Source organism: Protopterus annectens, chromosome 12.part0 (assembly GCF_019279795.1).
Source record: "Protopterus annectens isolate FY-2018-M chromosome 12.part0, PAN1.0, whole genome shotgun sequence".
Taxonomy (NCBI): domain Eukaryota; kingdom Metazoa; phylum Chordata; order Ceratodontiformes; family Protopteridae; genus Protopterus; species Protopterus annectens.
The window spans coordinates 1466559789-1466569788 of NC_056746.1; the positions used below are offsets into that span (position 1 = coordinate 1466559789).

Below are 10000 nucleotides of genomic sequence, written 5' to 3' on the forward strand. Positions count from 1 at the left end.
TATTATAAAACAGAATGACTATTTTATGATTTCCTTGACTGAAAATGTCCTTCTTAATTCTATACCATGTTAAATTCTTTATTCTGTTTCCTTCTTTAATAAACTCATCATTATCTTCTACCCTCACCCAAATATACAAACGATGAGCAAATTCAGCTATCAGCTTTGTCTCTTTCCTTACCTACTTATAAATCCCCTCACGCCTTAACTTCCTTACATATTAGAACATCTTGTGGTATTTTATTCTCTTTCCTTATATTATAATTAATATTGCCTATTATAATTATATCCATGTTTACAAATGTAGATGGCTTAATTTCTTCAAATAACTTCTTTCTTTATTGTATGTATAAAACTTATATAAAAATAACTCTCAAAGGGCATTCTTTATTAATTATACCAGAAATTCTCCCAACTTTAACCACAGCATGGTCTAATATTTTAATTTCTTCATTAATACATATTACTGTTTCTCATGAAATAATTTCATCCAAAAACTACATAATACTTTTTTTCCACAACTAAAACTTTTCCCCTTTAAATTTTAAATTCTAATAAACAAATGATGAATGCTTCTGCTTTTTCCCATCATTCATTAACAGTGCACTGAACATTCAATGAAATGATACCAAAGTTTCCTCTCTTTCTTATTTTTATAAGTTATAGTTTCCATTTCCTTTCACCCTTCGACCTGTAGAGTGGTCCAATCTTACCTTTCTCCATCCTTCTCTGTTTTTTTCCGTACGACATTCAACATCTAACATTACAAATCTGTTCTGAGTAGCTAACACTAATGTCTCCCACATTTCTTCCGCTCTGCTTTTGCTTCTTCCATATTATATGTCACATCCTAAGCTTTTATTTCTAACTGTTTAGTAACATTGCGACATATATGTATAATATCATAAGAAAGTCTTCAAGGTATACCACCATGAGCTTGCACTGTGTCACAGCAATAAAAGTACTCCCTATTTGAAGAAAAACAATAAAAATGTTAAAAATACATGAAATTCCCAGCTGAGAAAAGCATTGTTGGCTTCTTAAGCCTTCTTCAGAACATAAATAAGTGCTGGGTAAAAACATATATACTGTGTTGCAGCCAATCCAGTGGCTTAAAAGCATTTTTTATCCTATCAGCAGTGCACATCTTAACTCTTAGTCCTTGGTCAGAAACAAACTCTGCACAAGATCTAGCTTCCAATCAAAATCCTTTGCTGCTGTTGCAGTGTCCTTAATCAAGTACATGCACTCTCTGTTCTTTACATCTCGCATTCAGAGAAGGTTAACACCCTGTAGTGTATATGTACCAATCAAATACTTTAAATATTGTTTCCTTCCAATCACAGGTGCAGCCTATTAGAGTGTTTTTACCAAGCCTTCAGCCAATCTTGTAAACACTGCTATTTCTTCATTGTTCACAAGAACTTTTCCATTAATAACCTGCTGTGAAAAACAGACAATGTTAACTAATGAAGTGGTTTTACAACTTTAACTTAATTTTAATATTTTTATTTTTATTATTCCTGTTCATCTATGCTGTCTATTAACAAAAGCTTCCTAGTGAACAGAGGAAAAAAAAGCCCAATCAAGCAAAGTTTCCTCATTGCTTCACATGAGGAACAAAAACCTTACAAAATGTTCTCATCCTGGTTCTCTGCATATAATTTTTTAGTTCAATGGAAAACATCCAAAATATTGGCAGAAAAGGACGCACTTAGGGTAACTCCTATTGTGTCAAGTTTACCGTACACTCCAATAAGGAGGTACGGCCATTGCAATGACTGTCCATATGGTAATTGTAAGTTTATCTTGACAGGATGCAACTATATCTTTTATTTATTTTTATTTTTATTGTTTTATTGTTACCAAGCCCCATCCTCTAGTCACAGCCAGAGGATGTACTAATAGAAACACAACCCACTGGACACTAAAATTCCCAGATAAATCCTGTTGATGAGAGGCTACTAATTAGTTCCACCCCTCAGAATACGAGGGTGGAATCCCTTAGTGAACAAGAAGAAGGGGAGCAAGGGGGGGGGAAGGGAAGGGGGGATTATATATATATATATATATATATATATATATATATATATATATATATATATATGGGTCTACTTTAGTTGACCGAAATGCCAGTTCGCCGACACGCAAAACACCGAGACCAAACAACCGAAAACACACAATACCGACAACTCACAAAACCGAACACCATTACACCGACACACAAAACGTAAACTACACATTACACACAATTACATATCCACTAACCTTAGCCCAAACCCTAACCCTAAGGTCCGACACTACCGCACACTTACCCTACCCGCACCCTAACCCTAACTCACTTAACCCACCCCTAAACCTAAAGTCCATCACTATCGCACACTTACCCTACCTGCACCCTAACCCTAACTCACTTAACCCACCCTAAAACATAAAGCCCGTCACTATCGCACACTCACCCTACCTGTACCCTAACCCTAACTCACTTAACCCGCCCGTAAACTACACTCCGTCACTATCACACACTTACCTTACCCGAACCCTAAGTCCGACACTACCGCACACTCACCTTTCCCGCACCCTAACCCTAAATCCCTCACTATCGCACACTTACCTGTCCGCTCCCTAACCCTAAATCCCTCACTATCGCACACTTACCGATGTCGATCTTTCGGCTGTCGGGATTTCACCTTGTCGATCACCTTCGGTTTTGGTCGTTTGGTCTCGGTCTTCTGCGTGTCCGCGAAGTGGCGTCTCGGTCAACTCAAGTAGACCCATATATATATATATATATATATATATATATATATATATATATATATATACATATACATATACATATATATATATATATATATATATATATATATATATATATATATATATATATATATGTATATATATATATATATATATATATATATATATATATATATATATATATATATATATATATATATATATATGTGTGTGTGTGTGTGTATACTGGCTTGGACAGTCCAAACAAACAATCTCAAAACTATGCAGGTATAAAAATGAACCAATATAAGCTAATATTGGATTGGTACTGAAACTCCTTCCCATCTCTATGTTCTCCTGAATATAAAACTCTATCCAATCAGAGAGGAGCACAGGTCCCCTCAACTCACATATCATACGTAAGTTCTCACTTGCTTAATGCAACTTAGCTTAAAAGAATGATATCAGGTCAATTAACAGTTAAGCATCTATTCTTTAAAACTGGTTTCAATGCGATCATAATATTAAGACCTGGTGGTCGGTTGCAGATTGGTAATCCAACCTATTTCACAAATTTCTGTGAGGTTTTGTATGTCTTCACCTCTAAGATTAGTTGATATAGTTTCTAAAGCTTTAAATGTAAATGCATAGTTGGGATTATGTACAATGCGGTTTGCTAACACATTTGTCATGTCTTTATGTCTGATGTCTCTTAGATGGTGTAGTATCCTTTCCATAAATTTCTGATCTGTTTTGCCTATATAAAAACCTGGGCATTTCCCACAAGTTGCTAAGTAAACCAGATGTTTGGTATTACAGGTGGCTACTGCTTTTACTGTAAATTCTTTGGATGTTTTCAGATGTGTAAAGTTTTTTTTAGTGGGCCTATATTAGAAGACTGACTGTTTAGGTGATCGAACACCTAAACATCGATCTTCTAATATCGAACCTCACAATGTCGAACATCCCAGGGAAACACGTCCCTCGGCTACAACAAAAAAAACATTACTTTACATCTAAATTAAGTGGGGCGCTTTGCCCCCCACACCCCTGAAATGGAGGGCTGTGTCCCCCACCCCCCTAACTAAATATACCAACTCTGAGATCACTCAACAGTAGGGAAATAGCAAACTCCAGCGACCAGCCAAGGGAAATATTTCCCTGCGTTATATCGGCCATTCGCCGTTTTTTGCTTTTGATATTAGAAGATCAATGTTTAGGTGTTCGATCACCTAAACATTTGATCTTCTAATATAGACCCTTTTTTAGTGTCAATAAAAGGACAAGCTTTACACCTTCCACATCTGTGCATGCCCTGGTGTAGGACACTTTTCTTTTTAGGGAGACCATCTTTATTACAAATTAACCTTTTGATGTTCTTCTTGTTCTTGAACACAAACCTAGGCTGTTTGCCTACTATATCCTTAATCTTATCATCCTCAGTTAGGACAGGCCAAAATCTGTTTACTATTTCACAAATCCCTTTGTTATCAGTACTGTAAGTAAGAAGACAGTTTAGTCACTGAGATTCATGATTAATGGCTTCATTGACCTCACCATATGTCTGCTTGTAAAAATATGGGAGTCCTTTAGTGCCTCTTACTATTCCAGTCTTCATTCTTGCCCCAGGATCTATATCTCGATAACATCTGTCTTGCAAATGCTGATAAAGATGTTGACATTCTTGATCAAAATCATGTTCTTCTGTACACAGTCTGGAAATATGAGTGACCTGGTTCTCCATGATATTCTTGAAGATGTGTTTAGGATGCATATTACTTCAGTGGAGGTAATGATTCTTCCAAGTGTTTTGTCTGTGAATGGTAGTGCTTAAACCAACTTCTATGTCAAGTCGTAAGCAGACATCTAGAAATTCTATTTCCTTTTTGGAGTAATTCATAGTGAACTTTAGAAATTCCGTGGTGGAGTGTAGATATTCTAGAAGAAGCAAGATTGGCTGAAGGCTTGGTAAAAGCACTCCAACAGGCTGCACCAGTAATTGGAAGGAAACAATATTTAAAGTATTTTGACATACATGTGGGATGGACCTAACCCTTTCTTTCAGTTTATGGTCCATATATTTAGCTATATAGCTAGTTTTGGACCAAGAGGAGTCCACAATGGGTTGGAGAGGGGGGTCCATCCCACATGTATGTCGAGATTCATGGCACTTTTTGGAAAGGTGTAACAGTTTGGATATGGTGGACCATAACCTCATATTCCTGACTATTGATATCAGGGATCTTTACAGTTGTATTCCTCAGGACCAAGGCCTCGATTGGTTTTCAGAGTTTTTGTATGAAGAATTTGGGTTACCTCAGGATACTAATAACACCTATAGGCAACTGATGGCAATAGTATTGAGGAATAATTTCATCTACTTTGAGGGACATTATTTTAAACAGCTTTTAGGGGTAGCCATGGGTTCTCCCTGTGGCCCCCTATTTGCTAATCTTGTCATGGCCTAGTGGGAGAAACATTATTTGTTTCCTTCATCTTTTTTTGTCAATGTGGTTTTGTATTTAAGATACCTGGATGGCCTATTTATTGCATGGAATGGCCCTGAAAATGACATAGTTGAATTTATCAGTTATATTAATGGTAGTACTGCGTTTCTGAAATTTATACATAATGTGGATTCAGTACAGATATCATACTTGTATGTTTTGCTGAGGATTTTTTTTTTAAATCAAATATTTTCAGGAAACCAACTTATTCAAATAGTATATTACATTTTAATAGTAACCATCCCTTTCACATTAAGTGTGGTATTATCAAGGGTCAACTGGTTAGAGCAGCCCGGATGGTCTCTTCTTATGTGGATTTCCTTGAGGAATGTGACCGTATGTGTAAAATGTTTATGGACAGGGCTTATCCTACAGGGTTAATCAATAACATCAGAAAGGAGGTTGTGGATAAACGTTTAAAAGGAGTTTATAAAACAATTTTGACGAACCCACATGAGAATGTTATGAATTTAGGGGCATGTCTGACTAGAGCTGAGGCTGAGATCAATTTTGATGATCATGAGAGGCCCTCTGTGTCTGAGGTGGGAGGTCTGTCTGTCAGGTCGGGTTGTGATAAACAGGGGGGTGTCTCGTGCCCCTTTGTATCCACCTTTTCGAGTGATAGTTACACCATACAACATATAGTTAGTAAAAATTGGACCATCTTAAGAAGTGATCCTGGTATGGGGTCTTTCCTTGGGGAGTGCCCTGAGTTTGTGTTTAGGAGAGGCAGGAATATAAAAAACATGCTGGAACAGAATAAGGAGTCCAAGTCACTGGGTAAAATGTCATGCTGTGGTATGTGTAGTCAGTGTAGGTATATTCTACCTACTACTAAGGTTAGGATAAGTAGTAGGGAGATTATTATTAAAGGAAAATTCAGCTGTCACACACATGGAGTAGTATATGCTGCATTGTGCTCCTCATGTTCAGGCTTTTATGTTGGGAAGACCCAACGGAAATTGAGCCAACGTATATATGAACATTTGTATGAGGTCCGTCGGTGTGATGAGAGGAATGCCTTATATAGGCATATTAAAAAAATTCCTGACCACAATTTTAAATTTGAAGTGTTGCAGCAGATTAAGCAGAGGGATCGAGGGGGCCCTTGGAAATTGTGGTTGGAAGATAAAGACGTTTGGTGGCAAGTTTTCCTTAATGCTCATGTTCCCCCTGGCTTAAATGATGCTATTTCCATCAGTAGTAAATTAAAGCTTAGGGTGTTGGATAGATAATATATAATTTTATATATATATATATATATATATATATATATATATATATATATATATATATATATATATATTTTTTCTTATCTATCTATATATATATACATATATATATATATATATATTTTATATCTCTTATATATGATGTGGATTTATGTAACTCATTTTATTGTTATACAGTATTTATATTAATGACTTTTTATGTATTCATATATGTATATACATATATATTTGTGATAATGTTATGTATTTTTTTATATATATAATTTTTTAGTTTAGTATGAAAGCCTTTTCATGATTTTATCAAAGTTATAGTATTTTTCAGACTTGTTCATACATTAGTGGTACTTTATTAATTAATGACTGTGGGGGTGTGGTCTTGTATATAAATGTCTAATGTGATTTAGCCTACATTGTATGATGAAGTATGGTCTGTGTACCTTACGATAGCGCTAACTGTGATTTTTACTGAGTGTCTTGCAGTAAAAGGCGTGTTCCTTATTTTCAGTCGTGTGGTTTTGTGTCTTTTTCTCAGTTGGTTCATACTATTTGGTTGTTCCTACATATGTTTTTACCCAGCACTTGTTATTTATGATCTGAAGAAGGCTTAAGAAGCTGAAAGTGCTTATCTCAGCTGAGAATTTCGTGTTTTTTTAACATTTTTATTGTTTTTCTTCAAATAAAGAGTGCTTTTATCACTGTGACGCAGTGCAAGCTCATGGTGGTGTACCTTGAAGAATTTTCTACTTTGCTGTACCGCTTTGGGACACCTTTGGCAGTTGGGGTCAATAGATTTTGTTGTATATGTATAATATCAGTCTATTGATAAATCTTTTTAAAATATTAACACATTTTTGTATTTAAATTACAATCCATCTAGAACTGCCTTATTTTATACCTCAAAAATTTCTTCCCAAAGACCCAACATCTCTCTAAATACAAATCTTCTCACAACTAGTGCTTCCCCAACCAACTTCTGCTTTGCTGCGTGTTGATCGCCTTATCTCTGACTCATACCAATGTCTTGCTACTTACTCATCTGCTCCCCATACCTGCTCTTGCTTCACTCTGGGTTGATCAACTTATTTCTGGTTCATCCCAACTTTTTACTCTACCATCCTCATCTCCCTCACTTCTATTCTTCCTCTTTCCATGCTTATTTTCATGACATTATCTACACATCTGCGCCTCCATATATGTGTTATAGTATATCTCAATAGTTAATTTAACTTTACAGACAAATTATGCCGATATATGTACCTACTATCATTAATGTTTCACTGCTGCTATGCAATCTAAGTTTTGGTAATGGTCAACTGTATTGCAGTTTTCTGCGTTTTTTCTTCCTGGACATCTACTAAAAAATACTTTTTGTTCAGTTGGAGTATACCAATTAACAAAGAGAAAACATAAGTGAATAAATAAATTCCATTTTAAAATTGACCACAGAATTTCCCTTTTCCCACATTGCCAATATTTCCTTTTGTCACAGTCATTTATTAAGACCCTACTTGTTTATTTATTTATTTATTTATAGCATTTGTTAACCGGGTTTGTGGCCCATTTTCAGTGGAGACCCGAAGAGAAAAGCTCCAATACATGAACAAATTACAGAAAAATTCAATTTTTAACATCCAAAATATGAACATTATACAAAATAAAGAAAAAAATGTATTTTAACATCTGATTCAGTTTTAAAAAAAACATTTAAATAAAAGGTAGATACAGAAATCCATGCATATATATATATTTTTTTTTATAAGAGGAGTTTTACTCTACAGAACTGATTAGATAACAAAAGTACAAATCCTAAAGATAATGGAGTACTTATATGACAGAGGAGGGAGGAAGAAAGGTAGTTTACGGTGGGGTGCTTAAGTCGGTGCCTGACAATGACAAAGTTTTGAGTTAAGCAAGTAAAATTTGAGTTTTTCTTTAAAGTGTGCTGGGTGGATGATGGAACGTATACCTATAGGAAGTTTGTTCCAAACTTGTGTAATGGAGTATTTATATAGAACTTTGCCTATGGTTTACCTATGTCAATAAATAAATAAATAATAGTAATTTAGTAGTAAAATGAAAGTAAAAGTCAAGGTAGCTGTAATCACAGTGAATGCAGCATGCTGGATCCAGAGTTTATACAATTCCCAGGTGTACAGTGATTTAAGGATATAAGGCTAAAAACACTGCCAGAGTAGGAGTCAGAAACTGCACAAACATAAGTATTTGAAAACAACAGCAGCCAATAGTTGTGTGTGTGTGTGTAGTAGGGGGGGAGTGCACTTAACAGTGTAGTTTTAAACAAGCTGTAGTGCGGTTTTTATTTGCCTTTTTAATGGGTACTTTTTGTCACCAACAAACTGCATTTCCAGGCATGGGATGTCTATCCAGCTTTCCATCACACTGGAAAAATAAATAACATCCTAATGAGATAAAAATGTATTCACAGGACCACCAAAAGGGCAGCCCCCAATATTTGATTATTATATTATTCTGAAACTAGCCCTGAGGCAATATACAGATTGGTGATTCTTTTTTTTTTTTTTTTTTACTGAGATCTACAATAAGTCAATCTAATATGTTAATCACAGTTTGTAGGCAGAAAAAATGGTGCAGAATCAGATTTAGGACTGGTTCTATGCAGATCAGAAGGATAGGCAACTTATCGATTTGTCAGTTAAACTGGGACACTTAACAGCTTTGTGCATCTTTACTTGCTTCGTGGTTACCACCCAAGCAGGTTAGTCCATGGGATCCTCATTGGCAATAAGCTGAAAATGATGATTGTATTTGTCTTGGAGCTAAGGACAATTGTTATTCATTCTGCAGATACATTTATAAGCAACATTATGTTTCATCTGAAGTGTTACAATATAGATGGAAAGGGTGGCATTAAGCTATACTGGATAAAACTCCTTTAAAAAGGCCAAGCTGAACCAGTGGAAGATTCCTCTTTTCCTACTCAGTTTGTTGTGAAGTATACCAACCCAGATCACCATGTAAGAAGCTGTCATGAGGTCATTCTACCTGGAACAGTTGATTTCAAACAGAATATCATCTGGATCTAAAGAGGTTTCTGTCACCTTGTATTTGACACAATCAGACCAGTTATAGAATATAACATTCCCTTTGTGCTGCACCTCACCAGGCATATTAAAGAGTTTTAAAGACCTCACAGGTCCCTAACAAAGAGGAGCAGAGGCTTAAAATCATTCAGCTACCAGAAAAGACTAGAAGCACTACCCCTCTTTTCTGAGTCTTATAAGCTACACAGATAAGCACCCTTACTTTTGAGAAATGAGACTCCATAGTTCAGGATCACGTGTACCTTCACAAATCAAACATTCCACAAATATCAGTACAAGAGATCTAAACCTGCTTCAGAAGATCAATAACACAACATGGAGACAGAGATTCATTACCCAGCATCTCTTTCACCTTTGAAATAATTTCCCCTTGCAGATAAAGCAGTATGATTCACCATCTTCCTTCAAACAGGACCTAAAAAAGTGGATGCATATTCAT

General features: G+C 35.6%; 1 protein-coding gene across 1 annotated transcript in view; it reads right to left on the bottom strand.

Annotated features, from left to right (window-relative positions):
• LOC122817250 (carbonic anhydrase-related protein 10) overlaps positions 1-10000 on the bottom strand; it is a 50154-nt gene that overhangs the window by 39337 nt on the left and 817 nt on the right. The window lies entirely within an intron of this gene.